The sequence below is a fragment of the Odontesthes bonariensis genome, chromosome 3 (genome assembly GCF_027942865.1).
Source record: "Odontesthes bonariensis isolate fOdoBon6 chromosome 3, fOdoBon6.hap1, whole genome shotgun sequence".
Taxonomy (NCBI): Eukaryota; Metazoa; Chordata; class Actinopteri; order Atheriniformes; family Atherinopsidae; genus Odontesthes; species Odontesthes bonariensis.
In genome coordinates, this window is record NC_134508.1 from 20880078 (window position 1) to 20895406 (window position 15329).

Sequence of the window (15329 nt, forward strand, 5' to 3'; positions counted from 1 at the left end):
GGTTTTACTTTCCAAATGAAAACGGCCATTTTAGCCCTTCCTAGCCGAAATAGCTCAGTTGGGAGAGCGTCAGACTGAAGATCTGAAGGTCCCTGGTTCAGTCCCGGGTTTCGGCAAAGACTACTATGAATTGTGGATGTTTGTCAAGAGGGAACAACAGCCCATGTTAGGAAAGTGAACTGGTAAAAAGGAATTATCTCCAAAAACCTAGATTAATGAAAACACACGAGGCTGGTAGGAAAGTGAACTGGTAAAAAGGAATTATCTCTAAAAACCTGCATTAATGAAAACACACGAGGCTGGTAGGAAAGTGAACTGGTAAAAAGGAATTATCTCCAAAAACCTAGATTAATGAAAACACAGGAGGCTACAACCGTCAAATATTGTATTTTTGTGGCCTTTATCTGGCTCCCCAGCTTTGTCGTCTCCGCTCCGCGGAGCGAGCTGCCGGTTTTACTTTCCAAATGAAAACGGCCATTTTAGCCCTTCCTAGCCGAAATAGCTCAGTTGGGAGAGCGTCAGACTGAAGATCTGAAGGTCACTGGTTCAATCCCGGGTTTCGGCAAAGACTACTATGAATTTTGGATGTTTGTCAGTAGGGAACAACAGCCCATGTTAGGAAAGTGAAATGGTAAAAAGGAATTATCTCTAAAAACCTGCATTAATGAAAACACACGAGGCTGGTAGGAAAGTGAACTGGTAAAAAGGAATTATCTCCAAAAACCTAGATTAATGAAAACACAGGAGGCTACAACCGTCAAATATTGCATTTTTGTGGCCTTTATCTGGCTCCCCAGCTTTGTCGTCTACGCTCCACGGAGCGAGGTCCTGGTTTTACTTTCCAAATGAAAACGGCCATTTTAGCCCTTCCTAGCCGAAATAGCTCAGTTGGGAGAGCGTCAGACTGAAGATCTGAAGGTCCCTGGTTCAGTCCCGGGTTTCGGCAAAGACTACTATGAATTGTGGATGTTTGTCAAGAGGGAACAACAGCCCATGTTAGGAAAGTGAACTGGTAAAAAGGAATTATCTCCAAAAACCTAGATTAATGAAAACACACGAGGCTGGTAGGAAAGTGAACTGGTAAAAAGGAATTATCTCTAAAAACCTGCATTAATGAAAACACACGAGGCTGGTAGGAAAGTGAACTGGTAAAAAGGAATTATCTCCAAAAACCTAGATTAATGAAAACACAGGAGGCTACAACCGTCAAATATTGTATTTTTGTGGCCTTTATCTGGCTCCCCAGCTTTGTCGTCTCCGCTCCGCGGAGCGAGCTGCCGGTTTTACTTTCCAAATGAAAACGGCCATTTTAGCCCTTCCTAGCCGAAATAGCTCAGTTGGGAGAGCGTCAGACTGAAGATCTGAAGGTCACTGGTTCAATCCCGGGTTTCGGCAAAGACTACTATGAATTTTGGATGTTTGTCAGTAGGGAACAACAGCCCATGTTAGGAAAGTGAACTGGTAAAAAGGAATTATCTCCAAAAACCTGCATTAATGAAAACACACGAGGCTGGTAGGAAAGTGAACTGGTAAAATGGAATTATCTCCAAAAACCTAAATTAATGAAAACACAGGAGGCTACAACCGTCAAATATTGCATTTTTGTGGCCTTTATCTGGCTCCCCAGCTTTGTCTTCTACGCTCCGCGGAGCGAGCTGCCGGTTTTACTTTCCAAATGAAAACGGCCATTTTAGCCCTTCCTAGCCGAAATAGCTCAGTTGGGAGAGCGTCAGACTGAAGATCTGAAGGTCCCTGGTTCAATCCCGGGTTTCGGCAAAGACTACTATGAATTTTGGATGTTTGTCAGTAGGGAACAACAGCCCATGTTAGGAAAGTGAACTGGTAAAAAGGAATTATCTCAAAAAATCTAGATTAATGAAAACACACGAGGCTGGTAGGAAAGTGAAATGGTAAAAAGGAATTATCTCTAAAAACCTGCATTAATGAAAACACACGAGGCTGGTAGGAAAGTGAACTGGTAAAAAGGAATTATCTCCAAAAACCTAGATTAATGAAAACACAGGAGGCTACAACCGTCAAATATTGCATTTTTGTGGCCTTTATCTGGCTCCCCAGCTTTGTCGTCTACGCTCCACGGAGCGAGGTCCTGGTTTTACTTTCCAAATGAAAACGGCCATTTTAGCCCTTCCTAGCCGAAATAGTTCAGTTGGGAGAGCGTCAGACTGAAGATCTGAAGGTCACTAGTTCAATCCCGGGTTTCGGCAAAGACTACTATGAATTGTGGATGTTTGTCAAGAGGGAACAACAGCCCATGTTAGGAAAGTGAACTGGTAAAAATGAATTATCTCCAAAAACCTAGATTAATGAAAACACACGAGGCTGGTAGGAAAGTGAACTGGTAAAAAGGAATTATCTCCAAAAACCTAGATTAATGAAAACACAGGAGGCTACAACCGTCAAATATTGCATTTTTGTGGCCTTTATCTGGCTCCCCAGCTTTGTCGTCTCCGCTCCGCGGAGCGAGCTGCCGGTTTTACTTTCCAAATGAAAACGGCCATTTTAGCCCTTCCTAGCCGAAATAGCTCAGTTGGGAGAGCGTCAGACTGAAGATCTGAAGGTCCCTGGTTCAATCCCGGGTTTCGGCAAAGACTACTATGAATTTTGGATGTTTGTCAGTAGGGAACAACATCCCATGTTAGGAAAGTGAACTGGTAAAAAGGAATTATCTCAAAAAACCTAGATTAATGAAAACACACGAGGCTGGTAGGAAAGTGAACTGGTAAAAAGGAATTATCTCAAAAAATCTAGATTAATGAAAACACACGAGGCTGGTAGGAAAGTGAAATGGTAAAAAGGAATTATCTCTAAAAACCTGCATTAATGAAAACACACGAGGCTGGTAGGAAAGTGAACTGGTAAAAAGGAATTATCTCCAAAAACCTAGATTAATGAAAACACAGGAGGCTACTACCGTCAAATATTGCATTTTTGTGGCCTTTATCTGGCTCCCCAGCTTTGTCGTCTACGCTCCACGGAGCGAGGTCCTGGTTTTACTTTCCAAATGAAAACGGCCATTTTAGCCCTTTAGCCCTGAAGGTCACTGGTTCAATCCCGGGTTTCGGCAAAGACTACTATGAATTGTGGATGTTTGTCAGTAGGGAACAACAGCCCATGTTAGAAAAATGAACTGGTAAAAAGGAATTATCTCCAAAAACCTAGATGAATGAAAACACAGGAGGCTACAACCGTCAAATATTGCATTTTTGTGGCCTTTATCTGGCTCCCCAGCTTTGTCGTCTACGCTCCACGGAGCGAGGTCCTGGTTTTACTTTCCAAATGAAAACGGCCATTTTAGCCCTTCCTAGCCGAAATAGTTCAGTTGGGAGAGCGTCAGATTGAAGATCTGAAGGTCACTGGTTCAATCCCGGGTTTCGTTAAAGACTACTATGAATTGTGGATGTTTGTCAAGAGGGAACAACAGCCCATGTTAGGAAAGTGAACTGGTAAAAAGGAATTATCTCCAAAAACCTAGATGAATGAAAACACAGGAGGCTACAACCGTCAAATATTGCATTTTTGTGGCCTTTATCTGGCTCCCCAGCTTTGTCGTCTCCGCTCCACGGAGCGAGGTCCTGGTTTTACTTTCCAAATGAAAACGGCCATTTTAGCCCTTCCTAGCCGTAATAGCTCAGTTGGGAGAGCGTCAGACTGAAGATCTTAAGGTCACTGGTTCAATCCCGGGTTTCGGCAAAGACTACTATGAATTGTGGATGTTTGTCAAGAGGGAACAACAGCCCATGTTAGGAAAGTGAACTGGTAAAAAGGAATTATCTCAAAAAACCTAGATTAATGAAAACACACGAGGCTGGTAGGAAAGTGAACTGGTAAAAAGGAATTATCTCCAAAAACCTAGATTAATGAAAACACAGGAGGCTACAACCGTCAAATATTGCATTTTTGTGGCCTTTATCTGGCTCCCCAGCTTTGTCGTCTGCGCTTCACGGAGCGAGGTCCTGGTTTTACTTTCCAAATGAAAACGGCCATCTTAGCCCTTCCTAGCCGAAATAGCTCAGTTGGGAGAGCGTCAGGCTGAAGATCTGAAGGTCACTGGTTCAATCCCGGGTTTCGGATAAGACTACTATGAATTGTGGATGTTTGTCAAGAGGGAACAACAGCCTATGTTAGGAAAGTGAACTGGTAAAAAGGAATTATCTCCAAAAACCTGCATTAATGAAAACACACGAGGCTACAACCGTCAAATATTGCATTTTTGTGGCCTTTATCTGGCTCCCCAGCTTTGTCTTCTCCGCTCCAAGGAGCGAGCTCCCGGTTTTACTTTCCAAATGAAAACGGCCATTTTAGCCCTTCCTAGCCGAAATAGCTCAGTTGGGAGAGCGTCAGACTGAAGATCTGAAGGTCCCTGGTTCAATCCCGGGTTTCGGCAAAGACTACTATGAATTGTGGATGTTTGTCAAGAGGGAACAACAGCCCATGTTAGGAAAGTGAACTGGTAAAAATGAATTATCTCCAAAAACCTAGATTAATGAAAACACACGAGGCTGGTAGGAAAGTGAACTGGTAAAAAGGAATTATCTCCAAAAACCTAGATTAATGAAAACACAGGAGGCTACAACCGTCAAATATTGCATTTTTGTGGCCTTTATCTGGCTCCCCAGCTTTGTCGTCTCCGCTCCGCGGAGCGAGCTGCCGGTTTTACTTTCCAAATGAAAACGGCCATTTTAGCCCTTCCTAGCCGAAATAGCTCAGTTGGGAGAGCGTCAGACTGAAGATCTGAAGGTCCCTGGTTCAATCCCGGGTTTCGGCAAAGACTACTATGAATTTTGGATGTTTGTCAGTAGGGAACAACATCCCATGTTAGGAAAGTGAACTGGTAAAAAGGAATTATCTCAAAAAACCTAGATTAATGAAAACACACGAGGCTGGTAGGAAAGTGAACTGGTAAAAAGGAATTATCTCAAAAAATCTAGATTAATGAAAACACACGAGGCTGGTAGGAAAGTGAACTGGTAAAAAGGAATTATCTCCAAAAACCTAGATTAATGAAAACACACGAGGCTACAACCGTCAAATATTGCATTTTTGTGGCCTTTATCTGGCTCCCCAGCTTTGTCTTCTCCGCTCCAAGGAGCGAGCTCCCGGTTTTATTTTCCAAATGAAAACGGCCATTTTAGCCCTTCCTAGCCGAAATAGCTCAGTTGGGAGAGCGTCAGACTGAAGATCTGAAGGTCCCTGGTTCAGTCCCGGGTTTCGGCAAAGACTACTATGAATTGTGGATGTTTGTCAAGAGGGAACAACAGCCCATGTTAGGAAAGTGAACTAGTAAAAAGGAATTATCTCCAAAAACCTAGATTAATGAAAACACAGGAGGCTGGTAGGAAAGTGAACTGGTAAAATGGAATTATCTCCAAAAACCTAAATTAATGAAAACACAGGAGGCTACAACCGTCAAATATTGCATTTTTGTGGCCTTTATCTGGCTCCCCAGCTTTGTCTTCTACGCTCCGCGGAGCGAGCTGCCGGTTTTACTTTCCAAATGAAAACGGCCATTTTAGCCCTTCCTAGCCGAAATAGCTCAGTTGGGAGAGCGTCAGACTGAAGATCTGAAGGTCCCTGGTTCAATCCCGGGTTTCGGCAAAGACTACTATGAATTTTGGATGTTTGTCAGTAGGGAACAACAGCCCATGTTAGGAAAGTGAACTGGTAAAAAGGAATTATCTCAAAAAATCTAGATTAATGAAAACACACGAGGCTGGTAGGAAAGTGAAATGGTAAAAAGGAATTATCTCTAAAAACCTGCATTAATGAAAACACACGAGGCTGGTAGGAAAGTGAACTGGTAAAAAGGAATTATCTCCAAAAACCTAGATTAATGAAAACACAGGAGGCTACAACCGTCAAATATTGCATTTTTGTGGCCTTTATCTGGCTCCCCAGCTTTGTCGTCTACGCTCCACGGAGCGAGGTCCTGGTTTTACTTTCCAAATGAAAACGGCCATTTTAGCCCTTTAGCCCTGAAGGTCACTGGTTCAATCCCGGGTTTCAGCAAAGACTACTATGAATTTTGGATGTTTGTCAAGAGGGAACAACAGCCCATGTTAGGAAAGTGAACTGGTAAAAAGGAATTATCTCAAAAAACCTAGATTAATGAAAACACACGAGGCTGGTAGGAAAGTGAAATGGTAAAAAGGAATTATCTCTAAAAACCTGCTTTAATGAAAACACACGAGGCTGGTAGGAAAGTGAACTGGTAAAAAGGAATTATCTCCAAAAACCTAGATTAATGAAAACACAGGAGGCTACAACCGTCAAATATTGCATTTTTGTGGCCTTTATCTGGCTCCCCAGCTTTGTCGTCTCCGCTCCACGGAGCGATGTCCCAGTTTTACTTTCCAAATGAAAACGGCCATTTTAGCCCTTCCTAGCCGAAATAGCTCAGTTGGGAGAGCGTCAGACTGAAGATCTGAAGGTCCCTGGTTCAATCCCGGGTTTCGGCAAAGACTACTATGAATTGTGGATGTTTGTCAAGAGGGAACAACAGCCCATGTTAGGAAAGTGAACTGGTAAAAATGAATTATCTCCAAAAACCTAGATTAATGAAAACACACGAGGCTGGTAGGAAAGTGAACTGGTAAAAAGGAATTATCTCCAAAAACCTAGATTAATGAAAACACAGGAGGCTACAACCGTCAAATATTGCATTTTTGTGGCCTTTATCTGGCTCCCCAGCTTTGTCGTCTCCGCTCCGCGGAGCGAGCTGCCGGTTTTACTTTCCAAATGAAAACGGCCATTTTAGCCCTTCCTAGCCGAAATAGCTCAGTTGGGAGAGCGTCAGACTGAAGATCTGAAGGTCCCTGGTTCAATCCCGGGTTTCGGCAAAGACTACTATGAATTTTGGATGTTTGTCAGTAGGGAACAACAGCCCATGTTAGGAAAGTGAACTGGTAAAAAGGAATTATCTCAAAAAATCTAGATTAATGAAAACACACGAGGCTGGTAGGAAAGTGAACTGGTAAAAAGGAATTATCTCCAAAAACCTAGATTAATGAAAACACAGGAGGCTACTACCGTCAAATATTGCATTTTTGTGGCCTTTATCTGGCTCCCCAGCTTTGTCGTCTACGCTCCACGGAGCGAGGTCCTGGTTTTACTTTCCAAATGAAAACGGCCATTTTAGCCCTTTAGCCCTGAAGGTCACTGGTTCAATCCCGGGTTTCGGCAAAGACTACTATGAATTGTGGATGTTTGTCAGTAGGGAACAACAGCCCATGTTAGAAAAATGAACTGGTAAAAAGGAATTATCTCCAAAAACCTAGATTAATGAAAACACAGGAGGCTACAACCGTCAAATATTGCATTTTTGTGGCCTTTATCTGGCTCCCCAGCTTTGTCGTCTACGCTCCACGGAGCGAGGTCCTGGTTTTACTTTCCAAATGAAAACGGCCATTTTAGCCCTTCCTAGCCGAAATAGTTCAGTTGGGAGAGCGTCAGATTGAAGATCTGAAGGTCACTGGTTCAATCCCGGGTTTCGTTAAAGACTACTATGAATTGTGGATGTTTGTCAAGAGGGAACAACAGCCCATGTTAGGAAAGTGAACTGGTAAAAAGGAATTATCTCCAAAAACCTAGATGAATGAAAACACAGGAGGCTACAACCGTCAAATATTGCATTTTTGTGGCCTTTATCTGGCTCCCCAGCTTTGTCGTCTCCGCTCCACGGAGCGAGGTCCTGGTTTTACTTTCCAAATGAAAACGGCCATTTTAGCCCTTCCTAGCCGTAATAGCTCAGTTGGGAGAGCGTCAGACTGAAGATCTTAAGGTCACTGGTTCAATCCCGGGTTTCGGCAAAGACTACTATGAATTGTGGATGTTTGTCAAGAGGGAACAACAGCCCATGTTAGGAAAGTGAACTGGTAAAAAGGAATTATCTCAAAAAACCTAGATTAATGAAAACACACGAGGCTGGTAGGAAAGTGAACTGGTAAAAAGGAATTATCTCCAAAAACCTAGATTAATGAAAACACAGGAGGCTACAACCGTCAAATATTGCATTTTTGTGGCCTTTATCTGGCTCCCCAGCTTTGTCGTCTGCGCTTCACGGAGCGAGGTCCTGATTTTACTTTCCAAATGAAAACGGCCATCTTAGCCCTTCCTAGCCGAAATAGCTCAGTTGGGAGAGCGTCAGGCTGAAGATCTGAAGGTCACTGGTTCAATCCCGGGTTTCGGATAAGACTACTATGAATTGTGGATGTTTGTCAAGAGGGAACAACAGCCTATGTTAGGAAAGTGAACTGGTAAAAGGGAATTATCTCCAAAAACCTGCATTAATGAAAACACACGAGGCTACAACCGTCAAATATTGCATTTTTGTGGCCTTTATCTGGCTCCCCAGCTTTGTCTTCTCCGCTCCAAGGAGCGAGCTCCCGGTTTTACTTTCCAAATGAAAACGGCCATTTTAGCCCTTCCTAGCCGAAATAGCTCAGTTGGGAGAGCGTCAGACTGAAGATCTGAAGGTCCCTGGTTCAATCCCGGGTTTCGGCAAAGACTACTATGAATTGTGGATGTTTGTCAAGAGGGAACAACAGCCCATGTTAGGAAAGTGAACTGGTAAAAATGAATTATCTCCAAAAACCTAGATTAATGAAAACACACGAGGCTGGTAGGAAAGTGAACTGGTAAAAAGGAATTATCTCCAAAAACCTAGATTAATGAAAACACAGGAGGCTACAACCGTCAAATATTGCATTTTTGTGGCCTTTATCTGGCTCCCCAGCTTTGTCGTCTCCGCTCCGCGGAGCGAGCTGCCGGTTTTACTTTCCAAATGAAAACGGCCATTTTAGCCCTTCCTAGCCGAAATAGCTCAGTTGGGAGAGCGTCAGACTGAAGATCTGAAGGTCCCTGGTTCAATCCCGGGTTTCGGCAAAGACTACTATGAATTTTGGATGTTTGTCAGTAGGGAACAACATCCCATGTTAGGAAAGTGAACTGGTAAAAAGGAATTATCTCAAAAAACCTAGATTAATGAAAACACACGAGGCTGGTAGGAAAGTGAACTGGTAAAAAGGAATTATCTCAAAAAATCTAGATTAATGAAAACACACGAGGCTGGTAGGAAAGTGAACTGGTAAAAAGGAATTATCTCCAAAAACCTAGATTAATGAAAACACACGAGGCTACAACCGTCAAATATTGCATTTTTGTGGCCTTTATCTGGCTCCCCAGCTTTGTCTTCTCCGCTCCAAGGAGCGAGCTCCCGGTTTTATTTTCCAAATGAAAACGGCCATTTTAGCCCTTCCTAGCCGAAATAGCTCAGTTGGGAGAGCGTCAGACTGAAGATCTGAAGGTCCCTGGTTCAGTCCCGGGTTTCGGCAAAGACTACTATGAATTGTGGATGTTTGTCAAGAGGGAACAACAGCCCATGTTAGGAAAGTGAACTAGTAAAAAGGAATTATCTCCAAAAACCTAGATTAATGAAAACACAGGAGGCTGGTAGGAAAGTGAACTGGTAAAATGGAATTATCTCCAAAAACCTAAATTAATGAAAACACAGGAGGCTACAACCGTCAAATATTGCATTTTTGTGGCCTTTATCTGGCTCCCCAGCTTTGTCTTCTACGCTCCGCGGAGCGAGCTGCCGGTTTTACTTTCCAAATGAAAACGGCCATTTTAGCCCTTCCTAGCCGAAATAGCTCAGTTGGGAGAGCGTCAGACTGAAGATCTGAAGGTCCCTGGTTCAATCCCGGGTTTCGGCAAAGACTACTATGAATTTTGGATGTTTGTCAGTAGGGAACAACAGCCCATGTTAGGAAAGTGAACTGGTAAAAAGGAATTATCTCAAAAAATCTAGATTAATGAAAACACACGAGGCTGGTAGGAAAGTGAAATGGTAAAAAGGAATTATCTCTAAAAACCTGCATTAATGAAAACACACGAGGCTGGTAGGAAAGTGAACTGGTAAAAAGGAATTATCTCCAAAAACCTAGATTAATGAAAACACAGGAGGCTACAACCGTCAAATATTGCATTTTTGTGGCCTTTATCTGGCTCCCCAGCTTTGTCGTCTACGCTCCACGGAGCGAGGTCCTGGTTTTACTTTCCAAATGAAAACGGCCATTTTAGCCCTTCCTAGCCGAAATAGTTCAGTTGGGAGAGCGTCAGACTGAAGATCTGAAGGTCACTAGTTCAATCCCGGGTTTCGGCAAAGACTACTATGAATTGTGGATGTTTGTCAAGAGGGAACAACAGCCCATGTTAGGAAAGTGAACTGGTAAAAATGAATTATCTCCAAAAACCTAGATTAATGAAAACACACGAGGCTGGTAGGAAAGTGAACTGGTAAAAAGGAATTATCTCCAAAAACCTAGATTAATGAAAACACAGGAGGCTACAACCGTCAAATATTGCATTTTTGTGGCCTTTATCTGGCTCCCCAGCTTTGTCGTCTCCGCTCCGCGGAGCGAGCTGCCGGTTTTACTTTCCAAATGAAAACGGCCATTTTAGCCCTTCCTAGCCGAAATAGCTCAGTTGGGAGAGCGTCAGACTGAAGATCTGAAGGTCCCTGGTTCAATCCCGGGTTTCGGCAAAGACTACTATGAATTTTGGATGTTTGTCAGTAGGGAACAACATCCCATGTTAGGAAAGTGAACTGGTAAAAAGGAATTATCTCAAAAAACCTAGATTAATGAAAACACACGAGGCTGGTAGGAAAGTGAACTGGTAAAAAGGAATTATCTCAAAAAATCTAGATTAATGAAAACACACGAGGCTGGTAGGAAAGTGAACTGGTAAAAAGGAATTATCTCCAAAAACCTAGATTAATGAAAACACACGAGGCTACAACCGTCAAATATTGCATTTTTGTGGCCTTTATCTGGCTCCCCAGCTTTGTCTTCTCCGCTCCAAGGAGCGAGCTCCCGGTTTTATTTTCCAAATGAAAACGGCCATTTTAGCCCTTCCTAGCCGAAATAGCTCAGTTGGGAGAGCGTCAGACTGAAGATCTGAAGGTCCCTGGTTCAGTCCCGGGTTTCGGCAAAGACTACTATGAATTGTGGATGTTTGTCAAGAGGGAACAACAGCCCATGTTAGGAAAGTGAACTAGTAAAAAGGAATTATCTCCAAAAACCTAGATTAATGAAAACACAGGAGGCTGGTAGGAAAGTGAACTGGTAAAATGGAATTATCTCCAAAAACCTAAATTAATGAAAACACAGGAGGCTACAACCGTCAAATATTGCATTTTTGTGGCCTTTATCTGGCTCCCCAGCTTTGTCTTCTACGCTCCGCGGAGCGAGCTGCCGGTTTTACTTTCCAAATGAAAACGGCCATTTTAGCCCTTCCTAGCCGAAATAGCTCAGTTGGGAGAGCGTCAGACTGAAGATCTGAAGGTCCCTGGTTCAATCCCGGGTTTCGGCAAAGACTACTATGAATTTTGGATGTTTGTCAAGAGGGAACAACAGCCCATGTTAGGAAAGTGAACTGGTAAAAAGGAATTATCTCAAAAAATCTAGATTAATGAAAACACACGAGGCTGGTAGGAAAGTGAAATGGTAAAAAGGAATTATCTCTAAAAACCTGCATTAATGAAAACACACGAGGCTGGTAGGAAAGTGAACTGGTAAAAAGGAATTATCTCCAAAAACCTAGATTAATGAAAACACAGGAGGCTACAACCGTCAAATATTGCATTTTTGTGGCCTTTATCTGGCTCCCCAGCTTTGTCGTCTACGCTCCACGGAGCGAGGTCCTGGTTTTACTTTCCAAATGAAAACGGCCATTTTAGCCCTTCCTAGCCGAAATAGTTCAGTTGGGAGAGCGTCAGACTGAAGATCTGAAGGTCACTAGTTCAATCCCGGGTTTCGGCAAAGACTACTATGAATTGTGGATGTTTGTCAAGAGGGAACAACAGCCCATGTTAGGAAAGTGAACTGGTAAAAAGGAATTATCTCCAAAAACCTAGATTAATGAAAACACACGAGGCTGGTAGGAAAGTGAACTTGTAAAAAGGAATTATCTCCAAAAACCTAGATTAATGAAAACACACGAGGCTACAACCGTCAAATATTGCATTTTTGTGGCCTTTATCTGGCTCCCCAGCTTTGTCTTCTCCGCTCCAAGGAGCGAGCTCCCGGTTTTACTTTCCAAATGAAAACGGCCATTTTAGCCCTTCCCAGCCGAAATAGCTCAGTTGGGAGAGCGTCAGACTGAAGATCTGAAGGTCCCTGGTTCAATCCCGGGTTTCGGCAAAGACTACTATGAATTTTGGATGTTTGTCAGTAGGGAACAACAGCCCATGTTAGGAAAGTGAACTGGTAAAAAGGAATTATCTCAAAAAACCTAGATTAATGAAAACACACGAGGCTGGTAGGAAAGTGAACTGGTAAAAAGGAATTATCTCCAAAAACCTAGATGAATGAAAACACAGGAGGCTACAACCGTCAAATATTGCATTTTTGTGGCCTTTATCTGGCTCCCCAGCTTTGTCGTCTCCGCTCCACGGAGCGAGGTCCCGGTTTTACTTTTCAAATGAAAACGGCCATTTTAGCCCTTCCTAGCCGAAATAGCTCAGTTGGGAGAGCGTCAGACAATCCGGGGTTTCGGCAAAGACTACTATGAATTGTGGATGTTTGTCAACAGGGAACAACAGCCCATGTTAGGAAAGTGAACTGGTAAAAAGGAATTATCTCAAAAAACCTAGATTAATGAAAACACATGAGGCTGGTAGGAAAGTGAAATGGTAAAAAGGAATTATCTCCAAAAACCTAAATTAATGAAAACACATGAGGCTACAACCGTCAAATATTGCATTTTTGTGGCCTTTATCTGGCTCCCCAGCTTTGTCTTCTCCGCTCCAAGGAGCGAGCTCCCGGTTTTACTTTCCAAATTAAAAAACGGCCATTTTAGCCCTTCCTAGCCGAAATAGCTCAGTTGGGAGAGCGTCAGACTGAAGATCTGAAGGTCCCTGGTTCAATCCCGGGTTTCGGCAAAGACTACTATGAATTGTGGATGTTTGTCAAGAGGGAACAACAGCCCATGTTAGGAAAGTGAACTGGTAAAAAGGAATTATCTCCAAAAACCCAGATTAATGGAAACACATGAGGCTGGTAGGAAATTGAACTGGTAAAAAGGAATTATCTCCAAAAACCTAGATGAATGAAAACACAGGAGGCTACAACCGTCAAATATTGCATTTTTGTGGCCTTTATCTGGCTCCCCAGCTTTGTCTTCTCCGCTCCACGGAGCGAGCTCCTGGTTTTACTTTCCAAATGAAAACGGCCATTTTAGCCCTTCCTAGCCGAAATAGCTCAGTTGGGAGAGCGTCAGACTGAAGATCTGAAGTTCACTGGTTCAATCCCGGGTTTCGGCAAAGACTACTATGAATTGTGGATGTTTGTCAAGAGGGAACAACAGCCCATGTTAGGAAAGTGAACTGGTAAAAAGGAATTATCTCCAAAAACCTAGATTAATGAAAACACACGAGGCTGGTAGGAAAGTGAAATGGTAAAAAGGAATTATCTCTAAAAACCTGCATTAATGAAAACACACGAGGCTGGTAGGAAAGTGAACTGGTAAAAAGGAATTATCTCCAAAAACCTAAATTAATGAAAACACAGGAGGCTACAACCGTCAAATATTGCATTTTTGTGGCCTTTATCTGGCTCCCCAGCTTTGTCTTCTACGCTCCACGGAGCGAGGTCCTGGTTTTACTTTCCAAATGAAAACGGCCATTTTAGCTCTTCCTAGCCGAAATAGCTCAGTTGGGAGAGCGTCAGACTGAAGATCTGAAGGTTCCTGGTTCAATCCCGGGTTTCGGCAAAGACTACTATGAATTGTGGATGTTTGTCAGTAGGGAACAACAGCCCATGTTAGGAAAGTGAACTGTTAAAAAGGAATTATCTCAAAAAACCTAGATTAATGAAAACACATGAGGCTGGTAGGAAATTGAACTGGTAAAAAGGAATTATCTCAAAAAACCTAGATTAATGAAAACACACGAGGCTGGTAGGAAAGTGAACTGGTAAAAAGGAATTATCTCCAAAAACCTAGATTAATGAAAACACACGAGGCTGGTAGGAAAGTGAAATGGTAAAAAGGAATTATCTCTAAAAACCTGCATTAATGAAAACACACGAGGCTGGTAGGAAAGTGAACTGGTAAAAAGGAATTATCTCCAAAAACCTAAATTAATGAAAACACAGGAGGCTACAACCGTCAAATATTGCATTTTTGTGGCCTTTATCTGGCTCCCCAGCTTTGTCTTCTACGCTCCACGGAGCGAGGTCCTGGTTTTACTTTCCAAATGAAAACGGCCATTTTAGCTCTTCCTAGCCGAAATAGCTCAGTTGGGAGAGCGTCAGACTGAAGATCTGAAGGTTCCTGGTTCAATCCCGGGTTTCGGCAAAGACTACTATGAATTGTGGATGTTTGTCAGTAGGGAACAACAGCCCATGTTAGGAAAGTGAACTGTTAAAAAGGAATTATCTCAAAAAACCTAGATTAATGAAAACACATGAGGCTGGTAGGAAATTGAACTGGTAAAAAGGAATTATCTCAAAAAACCTAGATTAATGAAAACACACGAGGCTGGTAGGAAAGTGAACTGGTAAAAAGGAATTATCTCCAAAAACCTAGATTAATGAAAACACATGAGGCTACAACCGTCAAATATTGCATTTTTGTGGCCTTTATCTGGCTCCCCAGCTTTGTCGTCTCCGCTCCACGGAGCGAGGTCCCGGTTTTACTTTCCAAATGAAAACGGCCATTTTAGCCCTTTCTAGCTGAAATACCTCAGTTGGGAGCAGCGAGCAGCGTGATGCAGCGAGACCTATCACGGTCTCGCTGCATCACGGATTGGCATTGTGTTCCGCATTCTGATTGGCTAAACAGTCTCTCCGCTTCTACCTCTCTGTCAATAACGTTGCGGATTAATATGTACACGTACGTAAAACAGCTTGCCAAATTTAAGTTTGCAAATTCTCTTGCAATTTCAAGTTTCTCTCTCGAAAAAACACACCTGCACCGCAGGCTTTAGAAGAAAAAAACTTTACAGAGCGGAGTCAGGATGCAGCGGCTCAATCAGAAGAGCAGTGAAATACACGTGAGTCACTATTTGTCCCACTGTACTTTGTATTTTTTTTCATAATCATTTTTCATTTTCTCCCGTTCTAATCCAATGACTCAGGTCGCGGTGGGGCTGATCTCCGCAATTTGAAGCCTTCAGTTCATATTGATGATTAAAATTATTATTTTACAGTGTTCTACAACGAAGAAAGTCGAAAAGAAAACAATGCCACTGTCAAGACCAGGAACACTGTCATCAATGATGCTGCTGCAGTATCTGGAAGATGAAATGC

At 42.8% G+C, this 15329-nt stretch overlaps 14 non-coding genes across 14 annotated transcripts; all 14 read left to right on the forward strand.

Moving 5' to 3' along the window:
• Positions 1–1703: 1703 nt before the first annotated feature.
• On the forward strand, positions 1704–1776 carry trnaf-gaa (transfer RNA phenylalanine (anticodon GAA)). Its single transcript has one exon. It is a non-coding gene; the product is annotated as a tRNA-Phe (tRNA).
• A 757-nt stretch (positions 1777–2533) lies between these two features.
• On the forward strand, positions 2534–2606 carry trnaf-gaa (transfer RNA phenylalanine (anticodon GAA)). Its single transcript has one exon. It is a non-coding gene; the product is annotated as a tRNA-Phe (tRNA).
• Positions 2607–4332: 1726 nt separating this feature from the next.
• trnaf-gaa (transfer RNA phenylalanine (anticodon GAA)) lies at positions 4333–4405 on the forward strand. The gene has a single exon. It is a non-coding gene; the product is annotated as a tRNA-Phe (tRNA).
• Positions 4406–4713: 308 nt separating this feature from the next.
• Positions 4714–4786, forward strand: trnaf-gaa (transfer RNA phenylalanine (anticodon GAA)). Its single transcript has one exon. It is a non-coding gene; the product is annotated as a tRNA-Phe (tRNA).
• A 757-nt stretch (positions 4787–5543) lies between these two features.
• trnaf-gaa (transfer RNA phenylalanine (anticodon GAA)) lies at positions 5544–5616 on the forward strand. The gene has a single exon. It is a non-coding gene; the product is annotated as a tRNA-Phe (tRNA).
• Positions 5617–6403: 787 nt separating this feature from the next.
• Positions 6404–6476, forward strand: trnaf-gaa (transfer RNA phenylalanine (anticodon GAA)). Its single transcript has one exon. It is a non-coding gene; the product is annotated as a tRNA-Phe (tRNA).
• A 308-nt stretch (positions 6477–6784) lies between these two features.
• On the forward strand, positions 6785–6857 carry trnaf-gaa (transfer RNA phenylalanine (anticodon GAA)). The gene has a single exon. It is a non-coding gene; the product is annotated as a tRNA-Phe (tRNA).
• Positions 6858–8447: 1590 nt separating this feature from the next.
• trnaf-gaa (transfer RNA phenylalanine (anticodon GAA)) lies at positions 8448–8520 on the forward strand. The gene has a single exon. It is a non-coding gene; the product is annotated as a tRNA-Phe (tRNA).
• Positions 8521–8828: 308 nt separating this feature from the next.
• On the forward strand, positions 8829–8901 carry trnaf-gaa (transfer RNA phenylalanine (anticodon GAA)). Its single transcript has one exon. It is a non-coding gene; the product is annotated as a tRNA-Phe (tRNA).
• A 757-nt stretch (positions 8902–9658) lies between these two features.
• trnaf-gaa (transfer RNA phenylalanine (anticodon GAA)) lies at positions 9659–9731 on the forward strand. The gene has a single exon. It is a non-coding gene; the product is annotated as a tRNA-Phe (tRNA).
• Positions 9732–10488: 757 nt separating this feature from the next.
• On the forward strand, positions 10489–10561 carry trnaf-gaa (transfer RNA phenylalanine (anticodon GAA)). The gene has a single exon. It is a non-coding gene; the product is annotated as a tRNA-Phe (tRNA).
• Positions 10562–11318: 757 nt separating this feature from the next.
• On the forward strand, positions 11319–11391 carry trnaf-gaa (transfer RNA phenylalanine (anticodon GAA)). Its single transcript has one exon. It is a non-coding gene; the product is annotated as a tRNA-Phe (tRNA).
• A 757-nt stretch (positions 11392–12148) lies between these two features.
• On the forward strand, positions 12149–12221 carry trnaf-gaa (transfer RNA phenylalanine (anticodon GAA)). The gene has a single exon. It is a non-coding gene; the product is annotated as a tRNA-Phe (tRNA).
• A 667-nt stretch (positions 12222–12888) lies between these two features.
• trnaf-gaa (transfer RNA phenylalanine (anticodon GAA)) lies at positions 12889–12961 on the forward strand. Its single transcript has one exon. It is a non-coding gene; the product is annotated as a tRNA-Phe (tRNA).
• The last annotated feature ends 2368 nt before the right edge of the window (positions 12962–15329 follow it).